The 19,063-nt window shown below is 45.8% G+C and overlaps 1 protein-coding gene across 5 annotated transcripts in view; it reads right to left on the bottom strand.

Moving 5' to 3' along the window:
• LOC140471274 (bromodomain adjacent to zinc finger domain protein 2A-like) overlaps positions 1-2,027 on the bottom strand; it is a 129,528-nt gene extending 127,501 nt beyond the window's left edge. For 4 of the 5 annotated variants that reach the window (XM_072567240.1, XM_072567243.1, XM_072567241.1 and 1 more), the window contains exon 1: positions 856-977. The gene's annotated coding sequence lies outside the window, so the exon portion shown is untranslated. Of the gene's footprint in view, positions 1-855; positions 978-1,939 lie in introns of those variants that run through there. The other variant, XM_072567244.1, reaches the window with a different exon arrangement.
• Positions 2,028-19,063: the final 17,036 nt, after the last annotated feature.

Here is a 19,063-nt window from a genome sequence, read left to right as displayed (position 1 = left end):
AAGACACTTGTTGGGATTTCTTCTGATAGTGGACTACACGTTTGTAAAACTTATGGGGGCAATGATGTCACAGACCCACCTCACTGCTGACATTGTGGAACTGAAAGTCTGGTTGTAAGGCAGGATTGAGAGAGCTTGGCTCTTCCTAGCAACTAAATTCTATTTTTTAAAGTCTGGCTTTCCCTTTCTTTTGACATTTTTTTTAACCCTGAAGTATCTGCAAGGTTACCTAATCAATGTCTGTCAGTCCTGAAGCCCCATGTAATTTTTCACAAAGATTGATTAAGGGGTTAAATTATAACCTGAGGGGGCAGGAACGAGAGGCAAAGGTGGGAAATCCGCAAAGGATTTCAACTTTCTTAAAAGATTCAACTTTGGTAACTTTAAACAGCTACTGTCTCCAAACAGATTTCTAGACTACTATAAGCAAGATCAATATCAAAGCGACAAACCACGTTGCTACAATCGAGTCGCAAATGCATAAACAGCTTAGTACTGTAAATAAAAACCACAATTGCTTGTGCATACAACTGTGCGTGTCCCAAACTGTTGTCACTTGTGTGTGTTATTAACGCTCAGCTCGAATATTAGTCGATGTGCTACAGGAACAGGACGGTTGCTAGGATCCTGCGAGCCCTCTTTGTATGTAAACGAGAGCGAGCGGACTCTACGACCCAGTGGGATGCCCAGGAGCCAGCCGCAGGAGGAAGTGATACAAGCACAAGGGAGAGAGAAAAAAAGATACAAAACTGCACAGCAATCACACGCACGCATGCTGATCCCCAAACTGCTGCCGGCCCGATCTGAGGGGTTTTAAAAGCCGATCGGAGGAAGTACCCCGGTCACATTACTCACCTAGCCATTCAGCTCATCCCTAGCCGGGCGCGGAGCTCTGCGACCAGCCAGAAATGGCAAAGTTTGGTGAATTTCGCAGAGAGTCAGTTTCACCCCCTCTTCAGGCAGGTGGCTGAGACTAATGACGTCAGTCAGTTCTGACCCACAGCATCATCTGCATAAATTTGACTTTGTAAAGAAAGATTACCATCTACTCATTAACATGCAGCCATTGTACAGCATCCTCCGCTGGTACACATCGCGACAAAATTCAGAATTGTTGCAAAAAAATGCCTCCATTTTCCCTTTAACTTTAGAATGCAACTATTAATAGAGATATTTATATTAATCGCTTTTTAAAAATTACGCATGAGGAAATTACAATGGAAATTTACATTAATCATATTTTTGCAGTTTAATTATATCTTTGAATTCCAAAAACTTGCTGGACATTACCAAATTCATTTTTTTCTCATTTTTAATTGATTACAGTTCCATTTTATGTTCAATACTTACTCGAAAAAGGATGGCCAGATATTTTTCTGTAAATGTAGATTTTTAAAAAATTATCAACAACGGTTAAATAGATGTAGATTGAAATTAATCAGTTTCGTTATCAATTTCTATATCATCTACATTTTTGCATTTTTTTTCTGGTGTCAAGCGGTCTTTTTAATGTATTATAATTTATTGTTAATTTATTAATTATCATGGGGAACTGCATCAAAATAACTGTTACATAAACATAAAAGGGGAAGCAGTCCCTATGTGGGACCTTTTGTAGACTTTACAGAAAAGGGTGGATTTACTTCCTTTGAGAGTTTTTTTCAGAGTTAGAATATGAAAGAAAGATCTGACGAACATGAATCAAAAGAGTATATTCCAGATCGTAAAAAAAAGTGAAACAAAAACTCCCGACCTCTTAACACGTCAAGTGACTATCGAGAATTAGAATTATGGCTGAATTCACTGATAACAGTGACGGCGTTCCTCAGAATGTCAGGGTTGGGAAGGAGAAATATCAACTTTATCAGTACCCAGTGATCCCCTGGTTATCAGGTGGACATCAGCTGATGTCCAAACAGGAATCCCCCCCGACACTCACCATTTTCCAGTTGAAAAATAGGCCCTTGGTAGAGGCAAAAGTGGACTGCTAACGTGTTTTGTTTTTCCCAATTGTCTCAACTCCTCTCCTGCTGGGTTGTCGTCCCACAGGCACTGACTTCTCTAGCCGGCTCCAAATGGTCATCCTTCATGTGTCAACTTTTGGCAGACCATTTTCATGGGGGACACTGTGGTAAAATCAAAAGCTGCCCTTTCCCAGCATCTGAACACACTATCCAGCAGAGGTCGCTGCAAAGTGGTGAAGAGTGGGAACTGTGACTAATGTGGCTTCTCCCAAGCTCAGAGCCACCGAGATTGCTGATAGCACCGTTATTGCTGCCTGGCTGAACTCAGCGCAGATCAGAAACAACATTTTTGTCTCCCCTCATCTGCTTGGCTTACATTCATAATAAGACCATACTCATCAATACAGTAATTGGAAGAGCATGGTAAATAAATTATTCTAATTGGCTAAACATTCTTAGGGATGAGGGAGCACTCAACTCCATGGTACATTGTAAATGTCCTAGAAAAACAGGATTATAGTTGCAGTTGAGAAAGTTATTTTTCTAATTTTGAAAATGAATCTGTTTCAGAAATCAAACATGAATAAAGAATTAAAATGAGTTTGTTCCTTTCAATTCATGTTTGGCCAGGTTTCGGACTAGTTTTGAGCATCATCTTTGATGCTGGTTTGGAAGAGTGTGTTGCCTGGCAATATGGTGAATGTGAGTTGACCAGTCACTAAGTCACAGTCATTCAGACCAGAGATTCTCCAGCACAGCCCCAATTCAATTTTTGCCACAACCAAGTTGACAGAGTTATTCTAACTGCAAGGTACTGGGTTGAAATTATCTAAACTCTGTTTCTCAGATCAAAGATACTGCTTCCAGTGTCAGGTCAGACAACTGAATGTAAATTCGTATTCTTTTACAAATGCTTCTGTCATTTCAGCTCCCTCACATGGTTGAGCTCAGTAACTCCTCTATCAACATACTTCCTCACAGAAGTTTTTAAAACAATTCCACACAGAAGGAAAATAAAAGAATGTTCAGATTTAGCGAGTGAGTTTTCCTAAAGTGACATTCCTTTAAGAAATCTTACCAAATTCCACACTTGCTACATGTGATACAATTTGCAGCATAGAACCCCAACTTTCAGATGAAAGGGCCCGGGGTACCAGAAGTGTTGGTTTCAGAGCCATAAACACCCAAGGTTAGATTAGATTACTTACAGCGTGGAAACAGGCCCTTCGGCCCAACAAGTCCACACCGACCCACCGAAGCGCACCCACCCAGACCCATTCCTCTACATTTACTTTGCACCTAACACTATGGGCAATTTAGCATAGCCAATTCACCTAACCTGCACATTTTTGGACTGTGGGAGGAAACCGGAGCACCCGGAGGAAACCCACGCAGACACGGGGAGAATGTGCAAACTCCACACAGTCTGTCGCCTGAGGCGGGAATTGAACCCAGGTCTCTGGCGCTGTGAGGCAGCAGTGCTAACCACTGTGCCACCGTGCCACCCGTTATAAGTGATCACTTTCACCCTTTCAATTTACACAGAAGTTTGTTCTCTCACAATTATACATAATTCCTTATCAACAGGAATGTACTTCAAAAAGCTGCCTTTATTTTTATGAATTCTTCTTGACTCTAAACCCCCTCCAAGTTGAGAGTGTGGTGCTGGAAAACCACAGCAGGACAGGCAGCATCTAAGGAGCAGGAGAATCGACGTTTCGAACATAAGCCCCCTCTTTTACTGTTTTAAACTCACTCCCTTGAATTGAGTCATTTGGCCTTTCCTAATCTGAATCAGTTTTCTATCCAATGTCACCAACCACCCAACCACACCAACAAGCCAATCTCCCTCTCTCTGATTCTAGTTGCTGGAAGGTGTGTGGCAAGTGTCTGGCAAGTGTCTACAAGCTGCCTGCAAACAGAGAAAATCAGCAGCTCTCAACTTTATATATGAGTAATGCAATCATTTCAAGTGCTGCAGGTAAGGGTGGAGGTGAAACAGATTTTTCTCACCAGCGCCTTTACTTCACTGCACTTTCCCTGAAGCACCGGCACACAACTAGGCGAAGAAATATAGCTGAAAATGTATTGCTAGAAAAGCGCAGCAGGTCAGGCAGCATCCAAGGAGCAGGAGAATTGACGTTTCGGGCATGAGCCCTTCTTCAGGAATAAGGAGAGTGTGCCAAGCAGGCTAAGATAAAAGGTAGGGAGGAGGGACTTGGGGGAAATGCGATAGATGGAAGGAGGTTAAGATGAGGGTGATAGGCCGGAGTGGGGGTGGGGACGGAGAGGTCAGGAAGAAGATTGCAGGTTAGGAAGGCGGTGCTGACTTCAAGGGATTTGACTGAGACAAGGTGGGGGGAGGGAAAATGAGGAAACTGGAGAAATCTGAGTTCATCCCTTGTGGTTGGAGGGTTCCTAGGCGGAAGATGAGGGGCTTTTCCTCCAACCGTCGTGTTGCTATTGTCTGGCGATAGAGGAGTCCAAGGACCTGCATGTCCTTGGTGGAGTGGGAGGGGGAGTTGAAAGTGTTGAGCCACGGGGTGGTTGGGTTGGTTGGTCCGGGTGTCCCAGAGGTGTTCTCTGAAACGTTCCGCAAGTAGGCGGCCTGTCTCCCCAATATAGAGGAGGCCACATCGGGTGCAGCGGATGCAGTAAATGATGTGTGGAGGTGCAGGTGAATTTGTGGCAGATATGGAAGGATCCCTTGGAGCCTTGGAGGGAAGTAAGGGGGGGAGGTGTGGGCACAGGTTTTGCATTTCTTGCAGTTGCAGGGGAAGTGCCGGGAGTGGAGGGTGGGTTGATGGGGGGTGTGGACCTGACGAGGGAGTCACGGAGGGTGTGGTCTTTTTGGAATGCTGATAGGGGAGGGGAGGGAAATATATCCTGGTGGTGGGGCCCATTTGGAGGTGGCGGAAATGACGACGGATGATACGATGTATATGGAGGTTGGTGGGGTGGTAGGTGAGGACCAGTGGGGTTCTGTCCTGGTGGTGATTGGAGGCTCAGGGGCTCAGGGGCGGAGGAGCGGGAAGTGGAGGAGATGGGGTGGAGAGCATCGTTGATCACGGCTGGGGGGAAATTGCAGTCTTTGAAGAAGGAGGCCATCTGGGTTGTACGGTATTGGAACTGGTCCTCCTGGGAGCAGATGCGGCAGAGACGAAGGAATTGGGAATATGGGATGCATTTTTACAGGGGGCAGGGTGGGAGGAGGTGTAGCCTAGGTAGCTGTGGGAGTCGGTCAGTTTATAGTAAATGTCCGTGTTGATTCGGTTGCCCGAGGTAGAAATGGAAAGGTCTAGGAAGGGAAGGGAGGAGTCTGAGACGGTCCAGGTGAATTTGAGGTCAGGGTGGAAGGTGTTGGTAAAGTGGATGAACTGTTCAACCTCCTCTTGGGCCGACTCCCACAGCTACCTAGACTACACCTCTTCCCACCCTGCCCCCTGTAAAAACGCCATCCCATATTCCCAATTCCTTCATCTCCGCCGCATCTGCTCCCAGGAGGACCAATTCCAATACCGTACAACCCAGATGGCCTCCTTCTTCAAAGACCACAATTTCCCCCCTGACGTGATCGACGATGCCCTCCACCCCATCTCCTCCAATTCCCGCTCCTCCGCTCTTGAGCCCCGCCCCTCCAATCGCCACCAGGACAGAACCCCACTGCTCCTCACCTCTCACCCCACCAACCTCCATATACATCGTATCATCCGTCATCATTTCCGCCACCTCCAAACGGACCCCACCACCAGGGATATATTTCCCTCCCCTCCCCTATCAGTGTTCCGAAAAGCTCCGTGACTCCCTCGTCAGGTCCACACCCCCCACCAACCCAACCTCCACTCCTGGCAACTTCCCCTGCAACTGCAAGAAATGCAAAACCTGTGCCCACACCTCCCCCCTTACTTCCCTCCACGGCCCCAAGGGATCCTTCCATATCTGCCACAAATTCACCTGCACCTCCACACACATCATTTACTGCATCCGCTGCACCCGATGTGGCCTCCTCTATATTGGGGAGACAGGCCGCCTACTTGCGGAACGTTTCAGAGAACACCTCTGGAACACCCGGACCAACCAACCCAACCACCCCGTGGCTCAACACTTCAACTCCCCCTCCCACTCCACCAAGGACATGCAGGTCCTTGGACTCCTCCATCGCCACACCATAGCAACACGACGGTTGGAGGAAGAGCGCCTCATCTTCCGCCTAGGAACCCTCCAACCACAAGGGATGAACTCAGATTTCTCCAGTTTCCTCATTTCCCCTCCCCCCACCTTGTCTCAGTCAAATCCCTCGAACTCAGCACCGCCTTCCTAACCTGCAATCTTCTTCCTGACCTCTCTGCCCCCACCCCCACTCCGGCCTATCACCCTCACCTTGACCTCCTTCCACCTATCGCATTTCCAACGCCCCTTCCTCATTCCTGAAGGCGGGCTCATGCCCGAAACGTCGATTCTCCTGCTCCTTGGATGCTGCCTGACCTGCTGCGCTTTTCCAGCAACACATTTTCAGCTCTGATCTCCAGCATCTGCAGTCCTCACTTTCTCCTCGAAGAAATATAGCTGATGTGTTGACTGGAGTTGTCATATCAGTAAAAAGAGACTATGCACCTGTCCAGCTCATCTACAAGGATTGACTCGTTTATTATTGACTCGATGTTTAAGTTCACTTGTTTTCCAGATGGGAGCATTAGTGGAGGTTCAGTGTGGATCAAACCTTGCTGGGTTAGATCAAGAGTACATAATGCTGACACTCAGTTGTTGCAGTGAGGAAGTAAGTCATTCTCCAACACTGACTTCCTTATACGTAATGCACAAAACTAAAATAAATGAAACTCAGGATTAGAATTGACAAGTTACAAGTTATGATTGTCATCTTGAAAAGTCTGAAATTACATTTGTGCTATTCCTGTTCGCAATGAATGACACAAATAAAAATGTTCCTTTTTGTCCCCTAATATTTTCCTCTGGTCTCTTTCTTGGACCGAGATTCCACAAGTACCTGCTATCTTCTGGTTCCATCACCTAATGTTCTTTCTACTACATGGCTTGGTCTTGGTTGCTCTTTCTTCACAACTCATTGACAGCACCTTCCAAACTCACAACCACTATCACCTCAAAGGACAAGGAAGGAACATCACCACCTGTAAGTTTCCCTTCAAGCCACTGACCATCCTGGCTAGGAACTATACTGGCCATTCCTTAACTGTCGCCGGGTCAAAATCTTGGAGCAGCCTCCCTAACAGCACAGTGGGTGAACCTACAGCACATGGACTGCAGCTGTTCAAGAGGGCAGCTCACCACCACCTTCACAAGAGAGATTAGGCATGGGCAATAAATACTGGCCTAGTTAACGATGCACACATCCCATGAATGAAAATAAAGATCTTCTCCCAGGCGGAATTTTGTTTTGTCACAAAGGACTCCTTCCAACATCACAGGGTAAAGCAGGCCGGAGTATTCTAGCACTAGTGCAATTGAATTGAAATGATATAAACTTTGTCTTTTATAATCCAAAGTTCAGATTCCAATGTTAAGTTGGACAACTGATTGTGAATCCTGATTTATTTTTTACCCCAATCCTTTTTCACAAGTGCAGTTGCTGCAAAGGATCTGCTTATTCTTTCTCCTGAATGATGATACAATTAGACACTATTGAGTGAGCAGGTGTCCATTTATAATGGTCAGAACACGAACCAAACAAAGTGCCGGCATTGGGAGGAGCCCCGGAAATAAATTGGTAAAACCCCAACTCCTCCACAGAAAGGCACAAGCCTGTTATTTTATCAAATTGCAGACAGGGGTTCTTTTTATGAAGATAATGTATTTTTCCTCCTTTGCCAAGCCAACTTCTTTTGATTTCACAGCAGCAGCACGGACGGTTATGAGACAGGGTGAAGCAGTATATATAGTATGGATTTCACTTATGTTAACCAATTGGAAATATCCTCTGATCACACTCAAGTGATTCATTCCTGCCCCTGTGGCTGCAGAACATGCTGGCCTCTCTGCATTTTTTTTTCACAAATTATAAATCATGTCTGTTTGCTCGCTATGCTTGAGTGGCGCTTGCTGCTGATTTAAATTTCTGCATGGGCTTTTTGTGTAACTTACAGTCCTGATGTCGCTCTCCACTTGTTCTGATCTATTCCCTCATGCTTCCTCACAGCTGCCGTACTTTGGAAAGTTACATTGGGTCCAAGAGCAGCCAGTGTGCAGTAAATCTGTTGTCTGATGACAATGACAATGAAAGGCAGTGCAGCCTCTGGACTGAATGAATGAGGAAAGTCAAACAGCACAAGAGAAGGTTGGTTGCAACAAAAGAAGCAGAAAAGATTGCAAGACTCGGTTTGCGGGGGATAGCACAGGAAACAGGGTGCTTGGTGCTCCAACCAGTGGACTAAGCTACTGTTTCATGGAGATCCTTAACTTCCGATGAGAGCCTGTGATGTGGAGATGCCGGTGTTGGACTGGGATGTACAAAGTTAAAAATCACACAACACCAGGTTAGCCTAGATAGTGATGCTAGTGTTGCTGGGCTATTCAACTGTGGAAACATCACAAATATATACAATCCCATCTTTATCTCATATCCACACATGTGCAGGGTTCACTGACCAATAATCAAACACACAAAACTTGCTAAGTTTTCCTTTTTCCTACCTCATGACTGCTGAGGCCAATCATTGCTCACCTACAATCACCATGACAGCTACCGGCTGACTCAGCAAAACCTGGGGATCAGACCTGAAACCTGACACTGTCTGGCTCAGTAATTCTCTGCCATTACCATCTGGGTGCTGTTATTTACGGCTGCTTTAACAATATACTAGCTTAACTGTAAAACTTACTCCATTACACTCTTCAGTTGTTTACCCTGCTGGAGTCTCTTTATGCTACCCATGCAGCCAGCCAATGGAAGATGCGCAGCAGTTTGGAAAGACTGGTTCTCTGATTTTACCTTGCTTCTTGTGTGAAAGCCCCAAAGGTGCATGTGCGGGAGCTGCAACATGACTGGGAGCTGCAACATGACTGGGAGCTGCAGCATATAAAGGAGTCAAGATTAGGGTGGTGCTGGAAAAGCACAGCAGGTCAGGCAGTATCTGAGGAGCAGGAAAATCAACGTTTCAGGCAAAAGCCATTCATCAGGATCACTCATTCACTCTGAGCCTTTCTGGATGCTGAAGGCATCTCTTCTTGAATTGCTTTATCTTGACCCTCAGCCAGAGATACCAGGCTAACTGTACTGCTGTATTGCCATGCCATTCACTATAAACGCAAAGAAAGGAAGCTTTTCAGAAAACAACAAAAGCTGGAGATCACAGTGGGTCAGACAGCTAAACATGAACAGTCATAGAGACACAGAGATGTACAGCATGGAAACAGACCCTTCAGTCCAACCCATCCATGCTGACCAGATATCCCAACCAATCTAGTCCCACCTGCCAGCACCTGGCCCATAACCCTCCAAACCCTTCCTATTCATATACCCATCCAGATGCCTTTTAAATGTTGTAATTGTACCAGCCTCCACCACCTCCTCTGGCAGCTCAATCCATTCACACTGTGTGAAAAAAGTTGCCCCTTAGGACTCTTTTATATCTTTCCCCTCTCACCCTAAACCTATGCCCTCTAGTTCTGGACTCCCCACCCCAAGGAAAAGACTTTGTCTACTTATCCTATCCATGCCTCTCATTATTTTATAAACCTCTATTTGGGCAACCCTCAGCGTCCGACACTCCAGGAAAAACAGCCCCAGCTTATTCAAGCTCTCCCTGTAGCTCAAGCCCTCCAACCCTGGCAACATCCTTGTAAAATCTTTTCTGAACCCTTTCAAGTTTCATAACATCCTTCCAAAAGGAGGGAGACCAGAATTGCACGTAATATTCCAACTCGAAATGTTAGCTTGCTCTCTCTCTATGATGCTGCCTGACCAACTGTGATCTCCAGCTTTTGCTGTTTTTAGTACAGATTCCAGCATCTCCAGTTCTTTGGTCCCACATTGTAACTTACCATGATTGTCAGCAGGCCTCAGTTAAGTCAAGCAAGCTAGCCTTCATTCTGGCACAGTAAATCAAGGGCAGTCTCTGATACCAATCCAGGAACTTGGACATGGTTGGTCAGTCAGTCACACAGGGTGGTCAGACTCAGGATAATCTCCACTCAAGCGGTGAGTAGCTGAATATCAGAAGATAATACATATTGCTGCTCATGAGTGTTGGTGGTGGAGGGAGTGGATACTTGTGGATGTGGTGGAGAAAGTGAGAACTGCAGATACTGGAGATCAGAGTCAAAAAGTGTCGTGCTGGAAAAGCACAGCAGGTCAGGCTTGTGGATGTGATGCCAATCAAGCGGCTGCTTTATCCTGGATGATTGTCAAGCTTCTCAAGTGTTGCTGAAAATGCCCCCATCCTGGCAATTGGGGTGTATTCCATCACACTCCTGACTTATGCCTTGTACACGGTGGACAGGCTTTGGGGAGACAGGTGGTGAGTTACTCGCTGCAGGATTCCGAGCCTCTGACCTGCTCTTGGAGCCACTGTGTTTATGTGGCAAGTCCAGTTGAGTTCCTGGTCAATGGGTAACCCCCAGGATGTTGATAGTGGGGGAATTCAGTGATGGTAACACCAATGACTGTCAAGGGGCAGTGGTTAGATTTGTTCTTATTGGTGATGGTCGTGGCCTGGCATTTGTGAGGTGTAAATGTTACTTGCCACTTGTCAGCCCAAGCCTGGATATTGTCCAGATCTTGCATGGACTACTTCAGTATCTGAGGAGTTGAACATTGTGCAATCATCAGCGAGCATCCCCATTTCTGACCTTATAGCCGGTTCTTCTCTAACGCGGTGGTTGCATTCTTGTGCAACCCCGTGTTATAGAAAAATCGTGCTTTAGAAACAGCGCTTAATGTGTAGGCGATGTAATCATGTTACAGCCAACACACATTTTAAAAGTTTGCACTTTCAAAAGTGTCCCCAATTTGTCAATTGCGTTCCAGCAAATTTGCGTTCACGAAACGTGCATGATAGCAGAACGACCAGTATAATGAAGGGAAGGTCATAGGTGATGCAGCTAAAGATGGTTGGGTCTAGGACACTCCTGCAGAGATATCCTGGAGCTGAGATAACTGACCTCCAACAGCTACAACCATCTTCTTTTGTACCAGGTATGACTCCAACCAGCAGAAAGTTTACCCCCAACATGCATTGATTCCACTTTTGTCAGGGTTCCTTGATGCCACACTCAGTTGAATGGTTGATTTCAAAGGCTGTCCTCTGGAATTCAGTTCTTTTGTCCATATTTCTGACCAAGGCCGTAATGAGGTCAGGAGCTGAGTGGCCCCTGGCATAATTCAAATTGGTCCTCGCTGAACAGGCTATTGCTGAGCAAACTCCACCACTTTATCGCTGATTGAGAGCAGACTGATGGCACAGTGATTAACTGGTTCACAATTGTCCTGCTTTTTCTATACAGGACCTATCTGGAAAAGTTTCCACATTGTCAGGTAGATGCCAGTGTTGTAACTGTACTGGAACAGCTTGTCGAGGGGAGTGGCAAGTTCTGGAGCACAAGTCTTCAGTCCTATTGCTGGAATGTTGTGACATAGCCTTTGCAGTATCCAGTGTCTCCAACCATTTCTTGATATCACATGGAGTGAATTGAATTGGCTGAAGACTGGTATCTGTGATCCTGGAGACCGCTGGAGGAGGTGGCATGGTGGCTCAGTGGTTAGCACTTCTACCTCGCAACACCGGGGACCCAGGTTCGATTCCACTGTCTGTGTGGAGTTTGCACATTCTCTCTGGGTCTGTATGGGTTTCCTCTAGGTGCTTCGGTTTCCTCCCATAATCCAAAAATGTGTAGTTCAGGTGAATAGGCTATGTTAATTTGCCCATAGTGTTCAGGGATGTGTAGGTTAGGTGTATGAGTTGGGGGAAATGTAGAGTAATAGGGGAATGAATCTGTTTGGGATACTCTTCAGAGGGTCAGTGTGGACTTGCTGGGCCAAAGGGCCGTAGGGATTCTATGATTCTGTAGGGTTTCCACGAGGCCGAGATGGATCATCCACTCGGCATTTCTGAATGGAGATTGCTGCGAACGCTTCAGCCTTATCCTTTGCACTGATGTGTTGGGCTCTTCCATCGTTGAGGATGGGGATATTCATGGAGCCTCCTCCTCCAGTGAGTTGTTTAATTGTCCACCACCATTCATGACTGGATGTGGCTTGAATGCAGAGCTTAGATCTGATCCATTGGTTGTGGGATCGCTTAGCTCTATCTAACTTGCCACTTGTGCTGTTTGTCACGCAGCTAGTCCTGTTTGGTAGCCTCACCAGGTTGACACTTTATTTTTAGGTATGCTTTGTGCTGCTCATGGCATACTCTCCTGCACTCTCCATTGAACCAGGGCCGATCCCCGAGCTTGATGGTAATGGTTGAGGGGGGCATATACTAGGCCATGAGGTTGCATATTGTGCTGGAGTACAATTCTCCTGCTGCTGATGGCCCACAGTGCCTCATGGATGCCCAGTCTTGAGTTGCTAGATCTGTTTGAAGTCTGTCCCATTTAGGACATTGATAGCACCACACACTATGGAGGTTATTCTCAATGTGAAGGTGAGACTTCACCTCCACATGGACTGTGCAGTGGTCACTCTCACCCGATACTGTCGTCATGGACAGATACACCTGCAGCTGGCAGATTGGTAAGGATGAGGTTGAGTATGTTTTTCCCTCTTGTTGGTTCCCCCACCACCTGCCGCAGACCCAGTCTAGCAGCTTTGTCCTTTAGGACCTGACCAGCTCGATCAGTAATGCTACTACTGAGCCACTCTTGGTGATGGACATTGAAATCTCCCACCCAGAGTACATTTTGTGCCCTTGCCACCCTCAGTGCTTCCTCAAAGTGCTGTTCCACATGGAGGAGTACTGATTCATCAGATGGTATGTGGGAATCAGCAGGAGAATTCCTTGCCCAGGTTTAACCTGAATCCATGAGACTTCATGGGGCCCGGAGTCAATGTTGAGGACTCCCAGGGTAACTCCTTCCCGACTGTGTCCCACTGTGCCATTACTTCTTCCGGGTCTGTCCTGCCAGGACATATCCAGGGATGGTGATAGTGGTGTCTGACAGGTATGATTCCATGACCATGACCCTATGTCAGGTCGTTGTTTGGCTAGTCTATGCAACAGCTCTCTCAATGTTGGCACTAGCCCCCAGATGTTAGTAAAGAGGACTTTGCAGGGTTGACAGGGCTGTTTCTGACTTTGCCTTTTCCAGTGCCTAGGTCGATGCCCGGCAGTCCATCTGGTTTCATTTCTTTCAGACTTCAATGGCCATTTCAGAGGGCAATTGAGAGTCAACCACATTGCCGTGGATCTGGAGTCACATATCAGCCAGACCAGGTGAGGATGGCAGATTTCTTTCCTTGAAGGACATTAGTGAACCAGATGGGTTTTTCTGACAATCGACAATGGTGTCACAGTCATCAGTAGATTCTTAATTCCAGACAGTTCTGTTTTTGAACTCAAATTCCACCACCTGCCGTGGTGGGATCTGAACTCAGCTCCCCAGAACGCTCCCCATTCCTGATGAAGGGCTTTTGCCCAAAACGTCGATTTTCCTGCTCGTCGGATGCTGCCTGACCTGCTGTGCTTTTCCAAGCGCCACTCTAATCTTGACTCCCCAGAACATTAGCTGAGTTTCTTGATTAATAGTCTAGTGATAATACCACCACGCCATCGCCTTCCCCCATTTCCAGGTTCTTGTCCACAAAGCAAGTTGCCAATTTTCCCTTCCTGTCCAAATCCAGGACAAATGGAACCATGCAGGGCAGCCCTGGACTGACTGTGCTTGTCCAAGTGCACAACAGCATTTTAAGAACAGGGCCGGTGCTAGGGATGACAATCTATTCTGGGTTACCCCGATACTGGCAAATTGGTTGATTGTGGTGAGAATTGGATCTGAGAGGTGTAATAGGAGCGTGGTAAGTAATAAATAAGGTGAATTTGCTAAGACGTGGCAAGAAAACTTGCTGACTGAAAAGCGTAAAGATTCAGCCTATTCAATATGGTGGGTATCAACAAACAACTTTATCTGACTCTTTTAAAGATAGCCAGTCTCTGATCTATCCAGCACTCAAAATGCATGGGGGTGGCAGGCAAATTCTCAATCCACCTGGGAAAACCCATTCACAGGATTTGCAAACAGAGAAAAGTTACCCCCATAACGCTGAGGAGCTGCTCCTCCAATCACAGATTGTTTTGTTTCTCAGCAATGGGAAATGGGAGCAATGGCAGGCCACAGGCTGAATGGGAGAGAGGGGGAGGCTGCAAATAAACAACAAGGTGCAGTTTAAACCTGTTATTGAAGGAACACTCAGCGAACTAGGAACTAGAAAGCCTTCAAATCACTGTGATCATGAATTACTCATAAATGACTGGTATCCGTAGCTGCAGCAGTATGGGACAAATTGTGGTGGCTATAGTAATGAACATCCTGTCAATTCTTCCATTCAGATCTGAGATTGAGATCTGTGATGCAATACCTGGTTAAAGTATTCTTCTTTGTGAACACACAATGAAAACACATCAGCTGTGACCTCACCAGCCTGCAATAGGTGTGCTTAGGATGCCAGCTTTTTCTGCTCAGATGTATGTGTCAGTTATTTTGAAAACCAAACTTTTGTTGCTAACTTATTCCTGTTGAGTTGTCAAATACTGAAGCATCTTGGAAATTAATGCTTTCCTTGTGTGCTATGGCTTTAAGTTTAATGAGATTGATAATTATTGAGGATGTTGATGGGTTCTATTGATGCTGCTTTTCGACAAGTGCACATCCCCCACACATCAACACAAAAGCAGAAAATGTTATTATGTGATTACTTCACTTTATAAAGGAGCTAGTGAGAATGAAAACATAGCCTCCAAAAGTCATAAGTCATCCTTCAAAGGAAGACTCAGAGAAAAAAAGAGAATATTTTGTGCCTTCCACTTGTCCTCATGGATGGTGAGATCTCAGAGCTGGAGAACAATTCTCCATGACTATTGCCCCAGAGCTTCCTGCTTCATCATAGAAACTACAGAGGGCACTAGAAATAAAGGCCTCTGAAAACCAACCAACCCACTGTCAGAGAACTCCCCGATTCTTTGCAATGTCCAACACTCTAATATCGTATACGAACTAGGAGCATGAGTTGGCCAATCAACCCCTCGAGCCTATTCACTAAGATCATGGATGTTTTGATTGTGATCTCAACTCCATGTTTCCACCAACCTATGATAACCTTTCACCCCGTTGGTTTTCAAGAATCTGTCCAGCACTGCTTTAAAAATACTCAAACAGGCTGTACAGGACATCGGTGAGGCCATTTCTGGAATACTGTGTTCAATTCTGGTCTCCCTGTTATGGGAAATTTGTTGTGAAACTTGAAAGGATTCAGAAAAAGATTTACAAGGATGTTTACAGGGTTGGAGGATTTGAGCTATAGGGAGAGGCTAAACAGGCTGGGGCTGTTTTCCCTGGAGTGTCGGAGGCTGAGGGGTGACCTTATAGAGGTTTATAAAACCATGAGGGGCATGGATAGGGTGAACAGACAAGGATTGTTTCCCAGGACAAGAGAGTTCAAAACTAGAGGTCATAGGTTTAAGGTGAGAGAGGAAAGATTTAAAAGGGATCTGAGAGACAATGTTTTCACACAGAGGGCGGTGCGTATATGGAATGAGCTGCCAGAGGAAGTGGTGGAGGCTGATACAATTACAACATTTAAAAGGCATCTGGATGGGTATTTGAAGAGGAAGGGTTTATGGGCTAAATGCTGGCAAATGGAACTAGATTAATTTAAGATATCTGGTCAGCATGGACAAGTTGGGCTGAAGGGCCTGTTTCCGTGCTGATTGACTCGATGACTCTGCTCCCAAAGGCTTTTCAAGGAAGAAAGTCCTAAACACATACAACCCAATGGGATTTTCTTTTGTTCTTATCCCTGTTTTAAATGTGCTACTCATTATTTTTAAATAGTGACACGCCAGTTCTAAATTCTGTCATTATAGGAAACATCCTTTCCCCATTCATCCTGTCAAAACCCCTAAGAATTTTGTACATTTCTAATTACGTCACCTCTTGCTGTTTTAAACTCCAGCTGATAGAAGCTTAAAGTGTCCAACACTTTTCTCATAAAACAATAATATGAAACCACAACCTGTTCGACAGCATTCTTCTTGAGAGCAAAATGTAGATCGATCCCTTGACATCGTTCCATAAGCTTCCACAACATCGAGTATGCATGCCATGGCAACCTTAAACTATTCCTCTTGTTTTAAGGATCACTAGGATTTTCATTTCTTATGGATTGAAATACTCTCATATTCACCAGCCACAGGAAAGTGATTCTAGAGGAAACTGGTGGTCTCTGGTACTATTTTGTCAAATGATTTCCATTCTCCACCCCAGAAGCCCCCACCCGCACAATAATTTAGGTAAGGGGAGGTGGGCACAGTGGCTCAGTGGTTCGCACCACTACCTCACAGCACCAGGGACCCGGGTTCGATTCCACCCTCGGGCAACCATCTGTGTGGAATTTGCAGGTTCTCTGCGAGGGTTTCATCCGGGTGCTCCAGTTTCCTCCCACAGTCCAAAGATGTGCAGGATAGGATAGAATGGCCATTCTAAATTGTCCATAGTGTACAGACTTAGGTGGGTTAGCTATGGGAACACAGGGTTATTGGAGGGGGGGGGGGGGGGGAAGTAGAGCTGAGTGGGATGCTCTTCAGAGGGTTGGTGTGGCTGGATGGGCTGAATCACCTCTTTCTGGGATGTAATGATTCTCACAGTCAAACACTGCCAGCGAGAATGTATCAGTTTCCAAATTCTTTATTTTCCATCAGTCTCTGCTGCTTATCTTCACCTGATACATTTGATATCACTTAACCTTCTCCAGTGCAATTTGTCTTAACAATCTATGGGACGTATGACCTTCAGAAGGGATGAAGCACTTGGATGCAACTGGATATTTCATCACAAGCCACTCCCTGAATGTGCTGCTGTGCATGAGTGTACATTCTGTGCATGTGTTCGGCTTCTCTGAGGAGAGATAGACTGCAGGGTGCCTACAACAGCAGCAAATCTGCCAAACTGGTCACTTGTGCCATCTGGAGGGAGCTGGCACTGCCAGAAATGCCAGTTCGCTCAGGCTGAAGAGTGCCAACCAGTGCCGCAAAAACTTCATGTGACTTGATCGAGGCAGGCAAGGTGACAGAGACCAACTGATCGTCATTTTCCATTTTAAGTACCAAGAATAATCTTCAGCCTCGAAATGTAATAGCTGTACACCTCACTCTTCACAACGCACTTTGCTTCTGGGACAGAGAGCTCATTCAGGATCTTGTAGTATAGCTACTCACCTCCTTCAACAAGAAATACTAACATCCACAACAATAAACCCCTTTCCTCCACGTAGGAAGAGCAATACCACCACTTAGAAATATAAAATTGTTACAGGACAGAAGGAGGCCATTCAGCCCATCAAATCCATACCAGCTGTCTGGAAGATCAGGATAGGTTGAGAGTTCTCGGCCTTTTCTCGTTGGAACGGCGAAGGATGAAGGGTGACTTGATAGAGGTTTATAAGATGATCAGAGGAATAGATAGAGTAGACAGTCAGAAACTTTTTCCCCGGGTACAACAGAGTGTTACAAGGGGACATAAATTTAAGGTGAAGGGTGGAAGGTATAGGGGAGATGTCAGGGGTGGGTTCTTTACCCAGAGAGTGGTGGGGGCATGGAATGTGCTGCCCGTGGGAGTGGTAGAGTCAGATTCATTGGCGACCTTTAAGCGGCATTTGGATAGGTACATGGATGGGTGCTTAATCTAGGATAGAAGTTCGGCACAACATCGTGGGCCGAAGGGCCTGTTCTGTGCTGTATTGTTCTATGTTCTATGTTCTATCAGCTCTTTCTCTGTAGGCCTGTCAGTTTTTCTCTTCAGGTACTTATCCAATTCCCTCTTGAAAGCCACGATGGAATATTCCCCCATCACCCTCACCCCCCTCCCCTCAGACAGTGTACTTCAGATTCTAACTATTCACTGTTTAGCTCACGTCGGTTCTTCTGCCAATCACCAAATTGGTTTTCTCTTGTTTGTGATCCCTCTGCCAATGGGAAAAAGCAACTGCAACCAAAATTCATGATAGTGTATAAGGAGAAGGCCTTGGAGCTCATAGACATTGCAGCTCTACTCTGAGCGATGGTGAGACTGGAATAGATGGTGTTAGAGTAGTGACTAAATACCCACACGTGCTTTGCACTGAGTCACACACAATCCATCTATTGAGGGACCTTTGAGGAGATTTCCTGTAGTAGCTCACAAAATCTTGCAGCCACTAATTGCACACTAGGTTTTGGGACAGGCAGCAACCCCATAAGACTGGATGACACCATTTTGCTACTGCTGCTGTGATACCAATGGTTATGAATGCTCCAATCTTATCTCAGTCAACCGATGGATAGTGGTCATACTGCACCCTGAGCTGACATTACAAAGATTGCTTCACTTCTGCAGAAAATGAGCGTGTGCAGTAACGGTGAGTGTGATTGGTATCTTCACAGGTATAGAGAGAGTAGTGTAGGTGATGTACTTGGCTGTAGGTTCTCATGCAGTCGGTGGCAGAGAACCTCGATAGTTTTGTTGGTGAAATGCACCCTTCTTACACGTACCTTTTCACTAAGATCCTCCTGTGACCTGTATTGTCTATAGAGGGAGTGAAGTAGTTTATATATGGTGAACTGCATCCTCCTTCAATGCTGATTGCTCCATCCTATGCTGCTGCTTCTCCACCATAAATCCACACAAGAATATGCTCACAGGGAATTTGAGCATATTTGCTCTTGAAGCCCTCACCATGGATGAGGTGGATATATCCCGTGATGAGACCATGTTTGGAGTACTGCATGCAGTTCTGGTCACACTACTATCGAAGGGATATTATTAAACTCAAAATAGTGCAGAAAAGATTTACTAGGTGCTTCCTGGTTTGGAAGTTTTCAGTTATAAGGAGAGGTTGGATAGGCTGAGACTATTTTCCCTGGAGCGCAGGAGTT

Source organism: Chiloscyllium punctatum, chromosome X (assembly GCF_047496795.1).
Source record: "Chiloscyllium punctatum isolate Juve2018m chromosome X, sChiPun1.3, whole genome shotgun sequence".
In the NCBI taxonomy this organism is placed as follows: domain Eukaryota; kingdom Metazoa; phylum Chordata; class Chondrichthyes; order Orectolobiformes; family Hemiscylliidae; genus Chiloscyllium; species Chiloscyllium punctatum.
The sequence above is the reverse complement of the archived record's forward strand: the minus strand, read 5'-3'. Positions and strand labels throughout refer to the sequence as shown.